This window comes from Arachis hypogaea, chromosome 16 (genome assembly GCF_003086295.3).
Source record: "Arachis hypogaea cultivar Tifrunner chromosome 16, arahy.Tifrunner.gnm2.J5K5, whole genome shotgun sequence".
In the NCBI taxonomy this organism is placed as follows: Eukaryota; Viridiplantae; Streptophyta; class Magnoliopsida; order Fabales; family Fabaceae; genus Arachis; species Arachis hypogaea.
This window is the reverse complement of record NC_092051.1, coordinates 86,366,790-86,387,405: the sequence shown is the minus strand read 5'-3', so window position 1 is coordinate 86,387,405 and position 20,616 is coordinate 86,366,790. Positions and strand designations below refer to the sequence as shown.

The window sequence follows — 20,616 nt, the reverse complement described above, 5'->3', positions numbered from 1 at the left end:
AGACCTTGTTTCATTCATGAAACTCACAGTGGCCTTGGACAGATCAGAGACTAAGTTTGCCAAATTAGAAGTATTTTGTTCAGAGTCCTCTGTCTGTTGCTGAGTGGATGGTGGAAAAGGTTTATTATTGTTAAACCTGTTTCTTCCACCATTATTAAAGCCTTGTTGAGGCTTTTGATCCTTCCATGAGAAATTTGGATGATTTCTCCATGATGAGTTATAGGTGTTTCCATAAGGTTCACCTAAATAATTTACCTCTGCTATTGCAGGGTTTTTAGGATCATAAGCTTCTTCTTCAGAAGATGCCTCTCGAGTACTGTTGGATGCAGCTTGCATTCCATGCAGACTCTGAGAGATCATATTGACTTGGTGAGTCAATATTTTATTCTGAGCCAATATGGCATTCAGAGTATCAACTTCAAGAACTCCCTTCTTCATAGGCGTCCCATTGCTCACAGGATTCCTTTCAGAAGTGTACATGAACTCGTTATTAGCAACCATGTCAATGAGTTCTTGAGCTTCTGCAGGCGTTTTCTTTAGGTGAATGGATCCACGTGCAGAAGTATCCCATGACATCTTAGATAACTCAGATAAACCATCATAGAATATATCCAGGATGGTCCATTCTGAAAGCATGTCAGAAGGACACTTTTTGGTCAACTGTTTGTATCTTTCCCAAGCTTCATAGAGGGATTCACCTTCTTTCTGTCTGAAGGTTTGAACATCAGCTCTAAGCTTGCTCAGCTTTTGAGGAGGAAAGTACTTGGCTAAGAAAGCCGTGACCAGCTTATCCCAAGAGTTCAGGCTGTCTCTGGGTTGAGAATCCAACCATAATCTAGCTCTGTCTCTTACAGCAAAAGGGAAAAGCATGAGCCTGTAGACTTCAGGATCTACTCCATTAGTCTTAACAGTATCACATATCTGCAAGAATTCAGTTAAGAACTGAAAAGGATCATCAGATGGAAGTCCATGAAACTTGCAGTTCTACTGCATCAGAGAAACTAATTGAGGTTTCAGCTCAAAGTTGTTTGCTCCAATGGCAGGAATGGAGATGCTTCTTCCATGTAAATTGGAATTAGGTGCAGTAAAGTCACCAAGCATCTTCCTTACATTATCATTATTTTCGGCTGCCATCTCCTCTTCTTGTTCGAAAATTTCTGAAAGGTTATCTCTGGATTATTGTAATTTAGCTTCTCTTAGTTTCCTTTTTAGAGTCCTTTCAGGTTTTGGATCTGCTTCCACAAGAATGTTCTTATCCTTGCTCCTGCTCATATGACAAAGAAGAGGGCATAGAAAGATAATAATAATAATAGAAATCCTTTATACCACAGTATAGGGATCCCTGTATGAGTAGAAGAAGAGGGGGAGACAAAGAATGTAATATAATGAAAGAAACACAACTGTGAGGAGGGTTGAGATGTGAGATGAGATGTTAGTAGATGAATAAATAAATAGAATAAGATGAGAGAGAAGGAATTTTCGAAAATAATTTTTGAGAAAGAGTTAGTGATTTTTGAAAATAGTTTTTGAAAAATGTTAGTAATTTTTGAAAATTAAGATTTAAGAACTAAAATAATTAATAAATTAAAAAGAAATTTTGAAAAAGGGGGGAGATATTTTCGAAAATGAGAGAGAGAGAGTTAGTTAGGTAGTTTTGAAAAAGTTAAGAAACAAACAAAAAGTTAGTTAGTTAGTTGAAACAAATTTGAAAATCAATTTTGAAAAGATAAGAAGTTAGGAAGTTAGAGAAGATATTTTGAAATCAAATTTTTGAAAAAGATAAGATGAGAAGATATTTTTGAAAAGATATGATAGGAATTAGTTTTTGAAAAAGATTTGATTTTTAAAATCTCAATTAATGACTTGATTCATAAGAAATTACAAGATATGATTCTAGAACTTAAAGTTTGAATCTTTCTTAACAAGCGAGTAACAAACTTCAAATTTTTGAATCAAAACATTAATTGATTATGTTATTTTCAAAAATTTGATATAAAAATAAGAAAAAGATTTTTGAAAAATATTTTTGGAATTTTCGAAAATAACTAAGAATTTTGAAAAAGATTTGATTTTTGAAAAAGATTTTGAAAAAGATAAGATTTTCAAATTGAAAATTTGATTTGACTCATGAGAAACAATTTTATTTTAAAAATTTTTGAAAAAGTCAATCCAAATTTTTGAATTTGATAAGAGAAAAAGGGAAAGATATTTTTTTGATTTTTGAATTTTTATGATGAGAGAGAAAAACAACAAAAAGACTCAATGCATGAAAATTTTGAATCAACACAATGAATGCATGCATGAATGATATGAATGTCAAGATGAACACCAAGAACACTTTGAATGTCAAGATGAACATCAAGAAAATATTTTTGAAAAATTTTTTATGCAAAGAAAACATGTAAGACACCAAACTTAGAAATCTTTCATGTTTAGACTCTAAGAAACGAAAAATGCACATGTAAAACAAGAAAAGACACAAAACATGAAAACATCAAGATCAAACAAGAAGACTTACCAAGAACAACTTGAAGATCATGAAGAACACTATGAATGCATGATATTTTCGAAAAATGCAAGATGCATATGCAAGTGACACCAAACTTATGATATGACTCAAGACTCAAACAAGAAACACAAAATATTTTTTGATTTTTATGATTTTCTAATTTTTTTTGGATTTTTATTTTATATTTTTCGAAAATTATTTAGAAAGAAAGAAAAATAAGGATTCCAAAATTTTTGATATGAATTCCAGGAATCTTGCCATGTTAGTCTAAAGCTTCAGTCCAGGAATTAGACATGGCTCACTAGCCAGTCAAGCTTTCAATGAAAGCTCCGGTCCAAAACACTAGACATGGCCAATGGCCAGCCAAGCTTCAGCATGTAATTCAAACATGACATGCCTGACATACCCTACAGTCGTATAACAGCTGATTGTTGGAAGCCTCAGTCCAAAAGAATTTAGTCATGGCTTTACAGCCAGCCAGGCTTCACATGCTTCATGAAACACTAGAATTCATTCTTAAAAGTTTTGAAGCCATAGAATAATTTATTTTTGAAAACATTATATTTATTATTATTTTTTTTTTCGAAAACAAAAGGAAAATTTTTAAAAGATTTTTGAAAAATTTTGGAAAAGAAAACAAAAAGAAAATTACCTAATCTGAGCAACAAGATGAACCGTCAGTTGTCCAAACTCGAACAATCCCCGGCAACGGCGCCAAAAACTTGGTACGCGGAATCATGATTACACTTTAATTATGTAAAATTCATTGCTCTTTCTTTCCCTGGAAATGGCGCCAAAAACATGATGCCAAGACCATGGTTCACAACTCCGTGTAACTAACCAGCAAGTGCACTGGGTCGTCCAAGTAATACCTTACGTGAGTAAGGGTCGAATCCCACAGAGATTGCTGGTATGAAGCAAGCTATGGTCACCTTGCAAATCTCAGTTAGGCAGATATAAATTGATAATGGTGTTTTCGAATAATAATTAATAGAATAGGGATAGAAATACTTATGTAATTTGATGTGTATTTTTGGAAAACGAATTCCAAACACACAAATCTAACCGGCAAGTGCACCGGGTCGCATCAAGTAATAATAACTCACGGGAGTGAGGTCGATCCCACAGGGATTGAAGGATTGAGCAATTTTAGTTTAGTGGTTGATTTAGTCAAGCGAATCAAGATTTGGTTGAGAGATTTGTGATTATAAAATTTAAATTGCATGGAAAGTAAAGGGAATGGGTAAATTGTAAGAAAGTAAAGAGAACTGAAACTTAAAGTGCTGAATCTTAAAGAACAAGAAATTAAATGGCAGAAACTTAGAACGCAAGAAATATAAATTGCAGAATCTTAAAGTACAAGAAATGTAAATGGCTTGAATTGTAAAGGGAATTGGGAATTGGATTTGTAGAAATTAAACAAGGAAAAGTAAAATTGCAACAAGCAGAGAAGTAAAGGATGACTTGAATTGAACCGGATCTTAAAACAGAAATGTAAATGAGCTTGAAAGCAGTGAACAGAGAATTGAAAATGATAATTCAGATCTCAGGACCCAAGAGACTAGATAACCAAGTCTAGATCTCAATGCCTTCCTAGATCCAACAAGAACAATTGCAAAGGAAATGTAAATTGCAGAGAAAGTAGATGAAGAAGCAATTAACAGAAATTTAAATTCAATTGTGCAGTAAAGAAACAAAGAGGTCTTAGGATGAAATTGAAACAGAATTCCTTCAATTCTCCAACCCAAGATCCAAGACAATTGTAATTGAAATTGAAAGCAAGAAAACTAAGAGGAAGGGAATTCAATTCTCCTTCCCCAAGACTTAGAAATTAAAATTCACTCAACACCAAAAGCTTTCCGAAAACTCTCTATGAAAACTAAAAGGGAAAGCTCTCTGAAAAACTTCCAGGAAAAAAAACTCCCCGAAAAACTTAAATCCTATGCTATTTATACACTTTCTTCAAATGGTCTTCAAGCCTTCAATTGGGCCTTTGCTCTTGATAGAATTGGGTTGATAGAGGCCTTGGTTGATTGCTCTTGGAGTTTGGAGAAGAACCGAATTGAACCGGGTTTGGAATCATGAAAGCTTGAGTAAAAGTTTGAGTAAAAGTTTGAGGCAAACTTTTACTCAAACTTTTCACATCAGCCACCCTCTTTTGCTGATACCGACGTTGGGGCAAAAGTTTGGGGTCAAACTTTTGCTCAAACGTTGGCCTCCCCTTGCACACTCATGGCGCCAACGTTTGCCAAAAAGTTAGAGGCAAACGTTGGCACAAACTTTTGCTCTCCAGGGTGTGTTGTTCATGCGCCAACGTTTGCCAAAAAGTTTGAGGCAAACGTTGGCGCAAACTTTTGCTCTCCAGGGTGTTGATTTGTGATGCCAAAAGTTTGCCAAAAAGTTTGAGGCAAACTTTTGCTCAAGCTTTTTGCCCAAAAGTTTGCACAAAAGTTTGAGGCAAACTTTTGCTCCAGCTTTTTGCCCAAAAGTTTGCCCAAAAGTTTGAGGCAAACTTTTGGTCAAGCTTTTTGCTCCCTGGTTCGTTTTCAATTAATCCAAAAGTTTGAGCTAAAGTTTGAGGCAAACTTTTGCTCAAACTTTTTGTCCTCTCTTCCTCCTAGCCATTCCTTCTTGCTTCAACCTTTCTCCAAGCTTTCTTCACCTATCATTAATCAACCAAACACATCAAAGCTATGCTCAAAATCATGAGATATTCATTCTTTCATAATATGTGACAATTATAGCATAAAACCTCATGAAATTGCATTAATTCATCTATGGTTGATTAAATCAAAGGAAGCATGAAAATCTACCCAATTGGCTTGCTTATGGCTCAAGAAAGTGCATAATTCCAATGAAAACATAAGAAAAAGGCTAGTGAAACTAGGCTAAGATGACTTGTCATCACAACACCAAACTTAAAGCTTGCTTGTCCCCAAGAAAGAAATGAATTATGCTCATAGGTTCTTTCAATTAAGACGGATTGAAGAACAACTTGTAAAGTCCTGTGAGTGAAGTGATAAGTGACAGTGGGGTAAACTCTAAATCATATGCTCATGCAAGGGCTTCAGTGCTCACTAGTCCTCACATATTGGGAGTCTTAGGTCTTAGGATTTTCATCCAAATGGTATCATAGAGATCTCTTTATATGTAAACACCTTGAAGCAGCTTATAGTTTCTGTGCTTTGGCCTCGACTCTAAGTGTCATGTCTCAAAGAGGCTCTTTAGATAAGCTTTCAATCAATACTCCTAAACCAGTTGGTTTTAAGGTATTAGGTGTTAAAGCACCCCTAAGGATTTACTTGCTCAAGCCTCTTTCTTTGACACAACTCAACCACAAGCATTTACTAGGCTAATAACTCTTTGAGTTTTGTTTCTTCTTTCTTTTTCTGCCTAGTAATTGATGCTCAGAGCCTTGGGCCATGTTCTTTTTGCTTTTGTATTTTCTTTATTTTCTTTTGTTTTGTTTGCTGCTTCTTGGATCAATAGATTTTTGAGAATCTCCACAATACTTCTTTGAACTTCATGTCCTGCCTATGAGCTCCCATGCAAGTTTTCACAAGCATGCAACCTCAATACATAATCATACAACTAGAACCACCACTTCTCCTAATCTTTTGCTTGCCTCAAAATTGTTTGATTCCTCAATCCTTCTTTTCAAAGAACTTTCATGTGATGCATTTTTGAAATGTTGAGTGCAAACAAGTGTGAAGAGTGTAGTGTTGTGAATAATCAAGCATCTTAATTATTGAATTACAGAAAAACTATACTATGCAGACAAGCAGGGGTATTATATCACTTTCAATCGTAGCAGTATCTGATATAAAACAATCACTGAACAATACAACCTTTTGGAATCTACTTGCTGTCCTCCTCCTCATCATCCTCATTGCTGGTTTTAGCATTCCTCTTTCATTTCTTTGGGTGATGGTGCTTAATCTTTCCAAAAGCTTGTATGACACTCTGCAATGATATTGAAAGTTGCTTGTTCCCAAAGCACTTGAAAAATGGTTAGCATGCATGATTTATTTGTGGGCTTTTGAACTTACTTTGGTGTGGGAACACCAAACTTAGTACCTTGCCAATGGTTCTCATGCATCAGATTAACCATGTGTGAAACTCTTTTTCTTTTTCAAAAGTAATAAAACTGAAAACTTAGGAAACAACAGAATAGTTAACTAGTTTATCTAAATGCTTGAAGCTAGCATTATGCAGAAAGTGAGAATACGTTTTATGATGAAATTTTGGTGGAACACCAAACTTAGAATCCTTCATTCTCCCTCAGATTGTTTTGGTGTGCAATACCAAACTTAGCTTCTTGCAATATAGATAAAATTAATTAACCTTTTTATTAAAATAGCTATGAAAAGAAAACTACCTCAGGTTGGGTTGCCTCCCATCAAGCGCTCTTTTATTGTCACTAGCTTGACATTGTAGCTTTCTTTTATGGTGGTTGAGGATTGTAGTGCCTCAACTTGTCTCCCCTGACTGTGATCCTCCTCTTTGTTCTCTGGTGTTCAATTTCAGCATGTTCCAACGAGAGTATGTTGCTGACATTGTAATAGTCATCAGTCTGTCGGCTTGCTCCCAGTTGTTGATATATCAATTGCACTTTGTCACCTTTGGAAAGCCCCTCTGTCGGAATCTTCCTGTTCTTCCAACCCCTTTTTGTTTTGTTTCTGCGTTTCATCCCTTTTTTTGTTGATCTTTCTTTTATGGCTGTAGACTTACCTTGGGGATTTCTCTCTTCAGTGGCTAATACTCCAATATCCTCTTGGACTTTTTCATCCTTCTGCACAATCTTCTGCCTTGGGATATTGTTGTGAATCACCTTGTCAATTTCCATAGAGTCCCTCCTCCTATTACTATACTGGGCTTCTGGTAATACTTTCAGAGTGACACTCTCATCATGCATCCTGAGAGTTAGTTCTCCTTGCTCTATGTCTATGATAGCTCTAGCAGTGGCCAAGAATGGCCTTCCCAGTATAATAGAATCACCATCATCCCCATCTGAATCTAGAACCACAAAATCTGCAGGGTATATGAAATTGTTCACCTTGACTAGAAGGTTTTCAATCATACCCCTGGGGTATACCGTTGACTTATCTACTAGCTCTAGAGATATCTGTACTAGTTTAACTTCCTCTATATGCAACTTTTTTACCAAGGAGGATGGTATTAAGTTGATACTTGCTCCTAGATCGCACATTGCTTTAGTGATGGTTAATTCCCCAATGGTGCAAGGTAGCAAAAAGCTCCCTGGGTCCTCAAGCTTAGGAGGAAGCCCTTTTTGAATCAAGGCTCTGCATTCCTCAGTAAGCAGTATGGTTTTTTTCTCATCCCAACTTCTTTTCTTATTGATAAGCTCCTTCAAAAACTTGGCATACAGAGGCATTTGCTCAAGTGCTTCAGCCAAGGGAATATTGATTTCCAGCTTTTTGAAAGTCTCAAGGAACTTATGAAAATGTTGGTCCTTAGTTTCTTTGTTGAACCTCTGGGGATATGGCAGTGGAGGTGTGATGCTCTTTCCTATTTGCTGCTGTCCCTGAGTTACTTCTTTTGAACCGTGTGGTTGGTTGTCCTTCTCTTTGAGTTTCTCAATGCTCTTGTTTGGCATCACAACTTGATCCTTGGTTTCATCTGCCTTTGTTTACTCCTCATCTTCTATTAGCCTTTTGCTGCTCTCTGCTTGCTTCTTTGTAGTGTCATTATTGCTCATCAATGTTCTCCCACTCCTTAATTGTATTGCCTTGCATTCTTCCTTAGGATTTGGAATTGTGTCACTTGGCAGAGAGCTTGAAGGTCTCTCAATAGAGATCTGCTTGGAGATTTGCCCCATTTGCCTCTCTAGGCTCTTCAGGGAAGCTTCATGATTCTTGGTTGTCATTTCCTGGTGTTTCAGCATTTTGTCTATCAAGGTCTCCAAGTTAGTGATTCTTTGAGCTTCAGGTGATGCTTGTGGTGGGTTGTGAGATGTGGGTGGTGATGAGTATTTTGGTGGAAAAGTGAATTTCTCCCAAAACACACAAATCTAACCGGCAAGTGTACCGGGTCGCATCAAGTAATAAAAACTCACGGGAGTGAGGTCGATCCCACAGGGATTGAAGGATTGAGCAATTTTTAGTTTAGTGGTTGATTTAGTCAAGCGAATCAAGATTTGGTTGAGTGTTTTGTGATTTGCAGAAATTAAATTGCATGGAATTAAAGAGAACAGGGAATTAAAGAGCTGAATCTTAAAGAACAAGAAATTAAATGGCAGAAACTTAGAATGCAAGAAATGTAAATTGCGGAATCTTAAAGTGCAAGAAATGTAAACGGCTGGAATTGTAAAGGGAATTGGGGACTTGGATTTGCAGAAATTAAACAAGGAAAAGTAAATTTGCATCAAGCAGAGAAGTAGAAGAGGGTTTGGGTTGAATCGGATCTTGAAGCAGAAAAGTAAATGAACATGAAAATAGTAAACAGAGAATTAAAAATTGAAAGTTCAGATCTCAGGACCCAGAGACTAGAAAACTGAGTCTAGATCTCAATGCCTTCCTAGATCCAACAAGAACAATTGCAAGGGAATTGTAAATTGTAAGGAAAGTAGATGAAGAGCAATTAACAGAAATCAAATTCAATAAGCAGTAGAAGAAACAGAGAGATCTTCGGATGAGATTGAAACAGAATTCCTTCAATTCTCCAACCCAAGATCCAAGACAATTGCAATTGAAATTGAAAGCAATAAAATGAAGAGGAAGAGAGTGGAATTCTCCTTCCCCCAAACTAAGAAATTAAAGATCACTCAATATCCAAAGCTCTCCGAAAACTATTATGAAAACTTTAAAGGAAAGCTCCCTGAAGAACTTGAATTCTATCCTATTTATACACTTTCTTCAAATGATCTTCAAGCCTTGAGTTGGGCCTTTGCTCTTGGTGGAATTGGGTTGAAAGAGGCCTTGGTTGATTGCTCTTGGAGTTTGGAGAAGAACCAAAGTGAACCAAATGAACCGGGTTGGAGTTTTGCAAAAGTTGGAGCAAAAGTTAGGGTCTAACTTTTGGTCCAACTTTTCATATCAGCTCCCATATCTTGCTGATACTCACGTTGGTGCAAAAGTTAGGGGTCTAACTTTTGCACCAACGTTGGCCTTCCTTAGTGCACTTGTGGCGCCAACGTTAGCCTAAAAGTTAGGGGCTAACGTTGGCGCAAACTTTTGCTCCTCCCCTTGTAGTTTTCATGTGCCAACGTTAGCCCAAAAGTTAGGGGCTAACGTTGGCGCAAACTTTTGGTGCCCAGGGAGTGTTTTTCTCATGCCAACGTTAGCCTCAAAGTTAGGGGCTAACGTTGGCACAAACTTTTGGTGCCCAGGGAGTGATTTTCAAGTTCCAACGTTAGCCCAAAAGTTAGGGGCTAACGTTGGGGCTAACTTTTCACCCAAAAGTTTATGCAAAAGTTTGAGGCTAACTTTAGGTCCAGCTTTTTGCTTCCTGGTTCAATTTCACTTATTCCATTGTCTTCTCTTTACTCCTAGCTATTCCTTCTTGCTTCAACCTTTCTCCAAGCTTTCTTCACCTATCATTAATCAACCAAACACATCAAAGCTATGCTTAAAATCATGAGATATTCATTCTTTCATAATATGTGACAATTATAGTATAAAACCTCATGAAATAGCATGAATTCATACATGGTTGATTCAATCAAAGGAAACATGAAAATCTACCCAAATTAGCTTACTTGTGGCTCAAGAAAGTGTACAATTCAAGTGAAAACAAAAGAAAAAAGCTAGTGAAACTAGGCTAAGATGACTTGTCATCACAACACCAAACTTAAAGCTTGCTTGTCCCCAAGCAAGAAAAGATTTATTGAGAAGAAAGAATGAAATGGAAGAGGATGTTCATGCTAGCAGAGTATTATTGATAGTTCATGGGATTTTGTGTGGATATGTAAATACTCACTTCTTATTGACTCCTAGGCCTAGAAAGTCTCCTTCAAGATTCAAGTAACATACTGCTATGACCTCTCATTATTCCTTTATCCTTGGCTATTACTTTGTTTATAAGCTTTATTTGAGTGTCATGTGTAGCAAGTTCATCTCCTTTTCTTTATACTTGACACATTATTCACCATAGACACTTGGCTCACATTCCTTCTTAAAATATTGATGCCCAGCACCTTTTTGGGTTACTAAATGCCTTGTAGTTAGGTTGCTCTTGATAGTGGACTTTCAGCTGATGATCCCGGATTAGTTAACCCAAGTCACCGAGTGTTGATGCACTCCTAAGAGCTTACTAATCCAAGCAGATCCTAGTACAAAGACACCACAGGCATATATTTTAAAGTTCAAGCTATTGGTGTCCAGCTTTGTTTCTTTTTGTTTCCTTTTGTTCTGCCACTTTTTGGCTATCTCTTTTCTTTCTTTCTTTTTGTTTTTCTTTCTAACCAAGGAATTTTTTATTTAATTGAGATTCATAGACAGTAGGCCACTCTTTACTTAGAATGAGATATCCTAGCTCTTTATTCACTAAAAGTGAGCTATTATACAACCACACACATACTACCATTTACTTTTATTCTACTTCTATCTAACAGAGACTATCTTGCTCACATTCAAACATTTCTTTAATTGAACTTAAAGATGCAGGGGACAAAACATGCTTCTTGTCAAGTGAAAGTAAACACACAAGCACACACATAAACTAGCTTACTTATTTTAAAAAAAAATTGAATCTGTTTGAACTAAATGAACACTTTAACAAGACATCAATCAAAATTATTTCTCAACAGCAAAGGTTAAGTATAGATACAACCTATTGGTTTGCATTTCTTTTGTTCTTCTTTCTGCTGTGCCCCTTTTTGAGTCTTGATGCATAGTATCTTCAATTGGTGGTTAACTCCCACACTTAATTCCTTGCTACTTCTTCTGATTCAACAGGTTAACTCTGGGCAAACTTTTGTGTCCTTGCTAAAGGTTATGAAATTGAGACTAAACAAAAACAGTTAAGTTGTTTGAATAATCTGTTTGATTGCTTGGAACTAGCAATGTGCAGGAAGTTAGAATGTAATTTTAAATGAAGTTTTGGTGGAACACCAAACTTAGCATCCTACATTCTCCCTTCGATTGTTTTTGGTGTGCAACACCAAACTTAGCTTCTTGCAATACATAGCAGTTATCCAACACTCTTATTGAAAAAGTTATGAAAAGAAAACTACCTCAGGTTGGGTTGCCTCCCAACAAGCGCTCTTTTATTGTCACTAGCTTGACATCTTTCAATTCTTTTTAAGAGGGCTGTAGGTGTTGAACCTCTTTTTCCTTATCCCATTGTCCTCCTAAATACAGCTTTGCTCTGTGACCATTTACTGTGAATTGATTCTTTGTTGCCTCATCTAGCTGTTCAATATTCCCATAGGGAAAAATCTTTGTCACCAAGTATGGGCCAGTCCACTTAGACTTCAGTTTGCCAGGGAAAATTTTAAGCTTCGAATTATGCAGGAGCACTTGCTGTCCTGGCTTGAATTCCTTCTTTGTGATCTTCTTGTCATGCCACTTCTTAGCTCTCTCCTTGTATATCTTAGCACTTTCATAAGCTTCTAGTCTAAATTCATCCAACTCATTTAGTTGTAACAACCTTTTTTCTCCTGCAGCTCGGGGATCAAGGTTGAGGAGTTTAGTGGCCCAAAAAGCTCTATGTTCAAGCTCTATAGGGAGGTGGCAGGATTTGCCATACAATAGCTGAAAAGGTGACTTGCCAATAGGAGTTTTAAAAGCTGTCCTATACGCCCACAATGCATCCTCTAGCTTTCTAGCCCAATCTTTTCTTGTGATTCCCACTGTTTTCTCTAGGATCTTCTTTAATTCCCTATTTGCAAGTTCAGCTTGGCCGTTAGTCTGAGGATGGTAAGGTGTGGCTACTTTGTGAATTACTCCATATTTGTGGAGGAGTTTCTCCATCTGTTTGTTGCAAAAGTGACTACCACCATCACTAACAAGACCCTTGGGCACTCCATACCTAGTGAAAATGTGCTTTTTAAGGAATTGGAGGACAATCTGTGCATCACAGGTGGTTGTGGCTATGGCTTCCACCCACTTTGAGACATACTCCACTGCTACCAAGATGTATCTAAAAGAATAAGAAGGAGGAAAAGGCCCCATGAAATCAATTCCCCATAGATCGAACAATTCTAATTCTAAGATAAAGTTTTGAGGCATCTCATTCATTTTTGTTAATCCTCCTGCTTTCTGGCATTCATTACATTGGTGTACATATTCTCTGGCATCCTTGAAGATAGTTGGCCAATAGAAGCCACTCTGCAGTATTTTTGCGGCTATTTTTTTCTGGACCAAAGTGTCCACCATAAGCTGAACCATGACAATGCCACAAGATGTCCCTCACTTCACTTTCAGGAACACACCTTCTGATTACTCCATCAGAGCATCTCTTGAACAAGAAGGGTTCATCCCATGAAAATTTCCTTGCTTCATTGATCAACTTCTTCACTTGTTGCTTAGAGAACTCTTGCGGTATCTTCCTTCCCACTTTGTAATTTGCTATGTCAGCAAACCAAGGTGCTTGCTGGATCTGCAGAAGGTGCTCATCTGGGAAGCTTTCATTTATGGGCTGGGATGCTTTTTGACTTGTTTCATGTGGTAGCCTCGACAGATGATCAGCGACCTGATTTTCAGTGCCCTTCCTATCTCTTATCTCAATGTCAAATTCTTATAGGAGCAGTATCCACCTGATGAGTCTTGGTTTAGCATCCTGCTTTGACATCAAATACTTAAGTGCAGCATGATCAGTGTAAACCACAACTTTGGATCCTATCAGATATAATCTAAACTTATCAAATGCATAGACTACAGCTAGCAACTCTTTCTCTGTTGTGGTGTAATTTCTTTGGGCCTCATTCAACACTTTACTTGCATAATATATGACATGATGCAAATTTCCCTTCTTTTGCCCAAGTACAGCACCAATTGCAAGGTCACTTGCATCACACATGAGTTCAAAAGGTAATTCCCAATCTGGAGGTGTGATGATTGGTGCTGTTGTGAGTCTATTTTTTAAAGTTTCAAAGGCATGCTGGCAGTTTTCATCAAAAACAAAAGGGTTATCAAGCATTAACAGATTACTCAAAGGTTTGGCTATTTTTGAAAAGTCCTTGATAAACCTTCTGTAAAATCCGGCATGCCCCAAGAAACTTCTAACAAATTTCACATTAATTGGTGGAGAGAGTTTTTCTATGATCTCAACCTTTGCCTTATCAACCTCTATCCCTTTTCTTGAAACTTTATGGCCAAGAACAATCCCTTCGGGTACCATGAAATGGCATTTCTCCTAGTTTAAAACCAAATTAGTTTTTTGGCACCGTTTCAAGACAAGGGTTAAATGGTTTAGGCAAGCATTGAAATTATCACCAAAAACAGAGAAGTCATCCATGAAGACCTCTAGAAACTTTTCGACCATATCAGAGAAGATGGATAGCATACACCTTTGAAATGTGGCAGGGGTGTTGCAAAGCCCAAAGGGCATCCTTCGGTATGCAAAGACTCCAAATGGACATGTAAAAGCAGTCTTCTCTTGATCCTTGGGGTCCACCACGATTTGATTATACCCAGAAGATCCATCCAAAAAGCAATAATATGCATGGCCGGCCAACCTTTCCAGCATTTGATCAATGAATGGGAGAGGGAAGTGGTCCTTTCTGGTCGCATCATTCAACCTTCTATAGTCTATGCACATCCTCCATCCAGTCACTGTTCTAGTAGGAATCAACTCATTCTTCTCATTAGTGATGACCGTCATTCCTCCTTTTTTTGGTACAACTTGAACCGGGCTCACCCATGGGCTGTCAGATATTGGGAAGATTATCCCTGCATTCCACAACTTCTTTACTTCCTTTTGCACAACTTCCTTCATTGTGGGATTTAGTCTCCTTTGAGGTTGAACCACTGGTTTGTAATTGTCTTCCAAGAGGATTTTATGCATACACACTGCAGGGCTGATACCTTTCAGGTCATCAATGGTCCATCCCAAAGCATCTTTGTGGGCTTTGAGTACATCAAGAAGTTCTCCCTCTTCCTTCTTTGTCAGGGATGAATTTATGATCACTGGGAAGCTTTCCGATGTGCCAAGGAATGCATATTTGAGATGGGTTGGTAAAGGTTTCAGTTCTTGTTTTCGTACATCTTCCTTCTTGTCTTGTCTTTCATCTGGCTCAGTAGAGGTCTCAGCCACTTGTTCCTCTGTTGCCCCTTGATTTCCTTCTTGCTCTTGAAAATTTTCTTCCAATATTTCTTCCACCAAACTGTCTATCATATCCACTCTTACGTAATCCTCTTGCTCAGGAACGTGTTGCATTGATTTGAACACATTTATGACCATTTGTTCATTATGGACCCTGAAGATCATTTCTCCTTTTTCTACATCAATGATGGCCCTTGCTGTGTGTAGAAATGGCCTTCCCAGAATGATTGAGTCGTTTCCTTCTTCTTCAGTATCCAAAATTATAAAATCTTCTGGGAAAATAAACTCCCCAACCTTCACTAGCAGATTCTCCACAATTCCACTGGGTGTCTTGATTGATCTGTCAGCCATGACTAGTGACATCCTGGTGGGTTTAAGCTCTTCTATTGCAAGTTTTTTCATCATTGAGAGAGGCATTAAATTGATGCTGCAACCCAGGTCACAGAGAGCCTTGTTGAGAATTATCTTGCCAATAGTGCATGAGACTACAAAGCTTCCCGGATCCTTAAGTTTTGGTGGAATACCCCGTTGAATCACAGCACTGCATTCCTCGGTGAGTAATACGGTTTCCTTCTCAAGCCAACTTCTTTTCTTGTTGATAAGATCCTTCAGAAACTTGGAATATAGAGGCATTTGCTCAAGTGCTTCAGCCAAGGGAATATTGATTTCCAGCTTCTTAAAAATCTCAAGGAATTTGTGAAAATGCTGGTCTTTAACCTCTTTGTTGAACCTCTGGGGATAAGGCAGTGGAGGTGTGATGCTCTTTCCTATTTGCTGCTGTCCCTGAGCCACTTTCTTTGAGTTATGTAGCTGGTTGTCCTTCTCTTTAAGTTTCTCAGTGCTTTTGTTTGGCATCACAACTTGCTCCTTAGCTTCATCGTCCTTTGCTTGCTTCTCATCCTCTGTTGGTTCTTTGAAGCTCTCTGCTTGCTTCTGTGTAGTGTCATTGTTGCTTATCAATATTCTCCCACTCCTTAATTGTATTGCCTTGCATTCCTCCTTGGGATTTGGGATTGTGTTACTGGGCAGTGAGTTTGAAGGTCTCTCAACAGATACTTGCTTGGAGAGTTGCCCAATCTGCCTCTCTAGGCTCTTTAATGATGCTTCATGGTTTTTGTTTGTTATTTCCTGGTGCTTCATCATTTTCTCTATCAAGGTCTCTAAGTTGGTGAGTCTTTGAGGTTCAGGTGGTGCTTGTGGTGGGTTGTGAGATGTGGGTTGTGGGTGGTAAACATTTTGGTTGGTGGAATGGTTGTTGGATTGGTACTGGTTGAGATTAGGGTAGTTGTTTTGAGGTTTTCTGTATGTGTTTTGGTTAGTCTGCTGCTGGTTGTAGTTTTGGTTGTTTCTTTGGTTGTTTTGGTTTGAATTCCTCTGCCATGGTTGTTGGTTTTGGTTGTGAGTGTCTCCCCATCTGAGGTTGGGGTGATTTTTCCATGAGGGATTGTAGGTAAAACCTAGAATTCATTTGGATTTGAATGCATGTACTGGACTTGTTCCTGCTGTTGCTCCTCTTGGATTTCTTCATTTTGCCCCCATGTGGCTGATGGTTGGCTGGTGTTAACTGCTGCAACTTGGAGGCCATCAATCCTCTTGGTCATTTGCTCAAATTGTTGTTGAATTTGCTGCTGCATTAATTTATTTTGAGCCAGGATTGAATCCACTCCTTCTAGTTCCATTACTCCTCTCCTTTGTGATGGTTGGCGGCCTCTTTGATGAGCAAAGAAATATTGGTTGTTGGCCACCATATCAATGAGTTCTTGAGCCTCTTCTGCAGTTTTCATGAGTTGCAAGGAACCTCCAGCTGAATGATCTAAAGCTTCCTGGGATTTCAGTGTTAAGCCTTCATAGAAGTTCTGCAGCTTCTCCCACTCATTAAACATGGCAGGGGGACATTTCCTGATTAGAGTCTTGTACCTCTCCCATGCCTCATAGATGGGTTCAGCCTCCATTTGTGTAAATGTTTGTACCTCAGCCTTCAACCTTATAATCCTCTGAGGTGGGTAAAACTTGGCAAGAAACTTGGTTACCAAATCATCCCAGTTATTGATGCTGTCCCTTGGAAAAGATTCTAACCATTGAGTGGCCTTGTCCCTGAGAGAAAATGGGAATAGCATCAGTTTGTAACTTTCAGGAGGCACTCTATTAGTTTTGACAGTGTTGCATATCCTCAAGAAAGTGGACAAATGTTGGTGTGGGTCTTCAAGTGGTCCTCCACCAAAAGAGCAATTGTTCTGAACCAAAGTGATGAGTTGTGGTTTGAGTTCAAAATTGTTAGCATTGACATTTGGAGCCAAGATGCTGCTCCCACAATGTCTAGGATTTGCAAAGGTATAGGAAGCCAAAACTCTCCTCTGGGGTGGGTTGTCATTGTTGTTGTCTGCTCCACCTGGTGGATTGGTTGAATGTTCCTCCATCTCTTGGAATTCTTCGTCTGATTCCTCTTCTCCAACAATGTTTTTCCCTCTTTCAGCTCTTCTTAACCTCCTGAGAGTTCTTTCATCTTGTTCATGAAAATTGGGTGTGGTTCTTCTTGTACCTGACATACAAGCAGAGCATGAGAAATGCACAAAACCAGTGACACTTCAATCTACTGCTAGATTGAAGTGTTAGTTAGTTTAAGCAAAAAATCAAATAGTTAGTGGGTTAATCAAAATTAAAGAAAAAGTGCTTGATCTAGATTACCACCTCACTTAATCATTGTCAATCTAATCAATCCCCGGCAACGGCGCCAAAAACTTGATGAGTATTTTGGTGGAAAAGTGAATTTCTCCCAAAACACACAAATCTAACCGGCAAGTGTACCGGGTCGCATCAAGTAATAAAAACTCACGGGAGTGAGGTCGATCCCACAGGGATTGAAGGATTGAGCAATTTTTAGTTTAGTGGTTGATTTAGTCAAGCGAATCAAGATTTGGTTGAGTGTTTTGTGATTTGCAGAAATTAAATTGCATGGAATTAAAGAGAACAGGGAATTAAAGAGCTGAATCTTAAAGAACAAGAAATTAAATGGCAGAAACTTAGAATGCAAGAAATGTAAATTGCGGAATCTTAAAGTGCAAGAAATGTAAACGGCTGGAATTGTAAAGGTAATTGGGGACTTGGATTTGCAGAAATTAAACAAGGAAAAGTAAATTTGCATCAAGCAGAGAAGTAGAAGAGGGTTTGGGTTGAATCGGATCTTGAAGCAGAAAAGTAAATGAACATGAAAACAGTAAACAGAGAATTAGAAATTGAAAGTTCAGATCTCAGGACCCAGAGACTAGAAAACCGAGTCTAGATCTCAATGCCTTCCTAGATCCAACAAGAACAATTGCAAGGGAATTGTAAATTGCAAGGAAAGTAGATGAAGAGCAATTAACAGAAATCAAATTCAATAAGCAGTAGAAGAAACAGAGAGATCTTCGGATGAGATTGAAATAGAATTCCTTCAATTCTCCAACCCAAGATCCAAGACAATTGCAATTGAAATTGAAAGCAATAAAATGAAGAGGAAGAGAGTGGAATTCTCCTTCCCCCAAACTAAGAAATTAAAGATCACTCAATATCCAAAGCTCTCCGAAAACTATTATGAAAACTCCAAAGGAAAGCTCCCTGAAGAACTTGAATTCTATCCTATTTATACACTTTCTTCAAATGATCTTCAAGCCTTGAGTTGGGCCTTTGCTCTTGGTGGAATTGGGTTGAAGAGGCCTTGGTTGATTGCTCTTGGAGTTTGGAGAAGAACCAAAGTGAACCAAATGAACCGGGTTGGAGTTTTGCAAAAGTTGGAGCAAAAGTTAGGGTCTAACTTTTGGTCCAACTTTTCATATCAGCTCCCATATCTTGCTGATACTCACGTTGGTGCAAAAGTTAGGGGTCTAACTTTTGCACCAACGTTGGCCTTCCTTAGTGCACTTGTGGCGCCAACGTTAGCCTAAAAGTTAGGGGCTAACGTTGGCGCAAACTTTTGCTCCTCCCCTTGTAGTTTTCATGTGCCAACGTTAGCCCAAAAGTTAGGGGCTAACGTTGGCGCAAACTTTTGGTGCCCAGGGAGTGTTTTTCTCATGCCAACGTTAGCCTCAAAGTTAGGGGCTAACGTTGGCACAAACTTTTGGTGCCCAGGGAGTGATTTTCAAGTTCCAACGTTAGCCCAAAAGTTAGGGGCTAACGTTGGGGCTAACTTTTCACCCAAAAGTTTATGCAAAAGTTTGAGGCTAACTTTAGGTCCAACTTTTTGCTTCCTGGTTCAATTTCACTTATTCCATTGTCTTCTCTTTACTCCTAGCTATTCCTTCTTGCTTCAACCTTTCTCCAAGCTTTCTTCACCTATCATTAATCAACCAAACACATCAAAGCTATGCTTAAAATCATGAGATATTCATTCTTTCATAATATGTGACAATTATAGTATAAAACCTCATGAAATAGCATGAATTCATACATGGTTGATTCAATCAAAGGAAACATGAAAATCTACCCAAATTAGCTTACTTGTGGCTCAAGAAAGTGTACAATTCAAGTGAAAACAAAAGAAAAAAGCTAGTGAAACTAGGCTAAGATGACTTGTCATCAGGTGGTGGATGGTAGGCATTTTGGTTATTGGATTGGTATTGGTTGGGGTTGGGGTAGTTGTTTTGGGGTTTTCTATAGGGATTCTGGTTAGTTTGCTGCTGGTTGTGATTTTGGTTGCTTCTTGGGTTGTTTTGGTTTGAGTTCCTCTGCCATGATTGTTGGTTTTGGGTGTGATTACCTCCCCATCTGAGGTTTGGGTGGTTCTTCCAGGATGGATTGTATGTATCACCATACACTTCATTTGGTCCTTGGTTGTGCATATACTGTACTTGCTCTTGTTGTTGTTCTTCTTGAGTTTCTTCATTTTGCCCCCATGTGGATGATGGTTGGCTTGTGTTAACTGCTGCAACTTGGAGGCTATCAATCCTCTTGGCCATTTGCTCAAATTGTTGTTGAATTTGCTGCTGCATCATCTTGTTTTGAGCCAAGATTGAGTCCACTCCTTCTAGCTCCATTACTCCTCTCCTTTGTGATGGTTGGCGATTTCTTTGGTGAGCAAAGAAATATTGATTGTTGGCCACCATGTCAATAAGATTTTGAGCTTCTTCTGCTGTTTTCATCAGTTGCAATGATCCTCCAGCTGAGTGGTCAAGTGATTCTTGAGCCTTTAGAGTGAGTCCTTCATAGAAGTTATGTAGCTTGTCCCACTCAGTGAACATTTCTGGTGGACATTTCCTCAGCAGAGCCTTGTATCTCTCCCATGCTTCATACAGATTTTCAGCATCCAATTGTGTGAATGTTTACACCTCAGTTTTCAGCCTGATGACTCTTTGAGGTGGATAGAATTTGGCTAGAAATTTAGTCACCAAATCATCCCAGCTAGTGATGCTTCCTTGAGGAAAAGTTTCAAGCCATTGTGCGGCCTTGTCCCTTAATGAGAACGGGAACAGCAGAAGCTTGTAGGTCTCAGGATTCACGCCATTGGACTTGACAGTGTCACAAATCCTTAAGAAGGTAGATAGATGTTGATTTGGATCCTCCAATGGTCCTCCCCCAAACGAGCAGTTGTTTTGGACCAATGTAATGAGTTGTGGCTTCAATTCAAAGTTATTTGCATTGACATTAGGGGTGAGAATGCTGCTTCCACAATGTCTAGCATTTGCAAAGGTATAGGAGGCCAAAACTCTCCTCTCGGGTGGGTTGTTGTTGTTATTGTCTGCTCCACCAGGTGGATTGGTTGAATGTTCCTCCATATCTTGGAATTCTTCTTCTGATTCCTCTTCTCCAACAATATTTTTCCCTCTTTCAGCTCTTCTTAACCTCCTGAGAGTTCTTTCGTCTTGTTCATGAAAGGTGGGTGTGGTTCTTCTTGTACCTGACATACAAGC

General features: G+C 38.5%; 1 non-coding gene across 1 annotated transcript; it reads left to right on the top strand.

Moving 5' to 3' along the window:
* The first annotated feature begins 630 nt into the window (after positions 1 to 630).
* LOC112760972 (small nucleolar RNA R71) lies at positions 631 to 738 on the top strand. The gene has a single exon (XR_003181384.1). It is a non-coding gene; the product is annotated as a small nucleolar RNA R71 (small nucleolar RNA).
* The last annotated feature ends 19,878 nt before the right edge of the window (positions 739 to 20,616 follow it).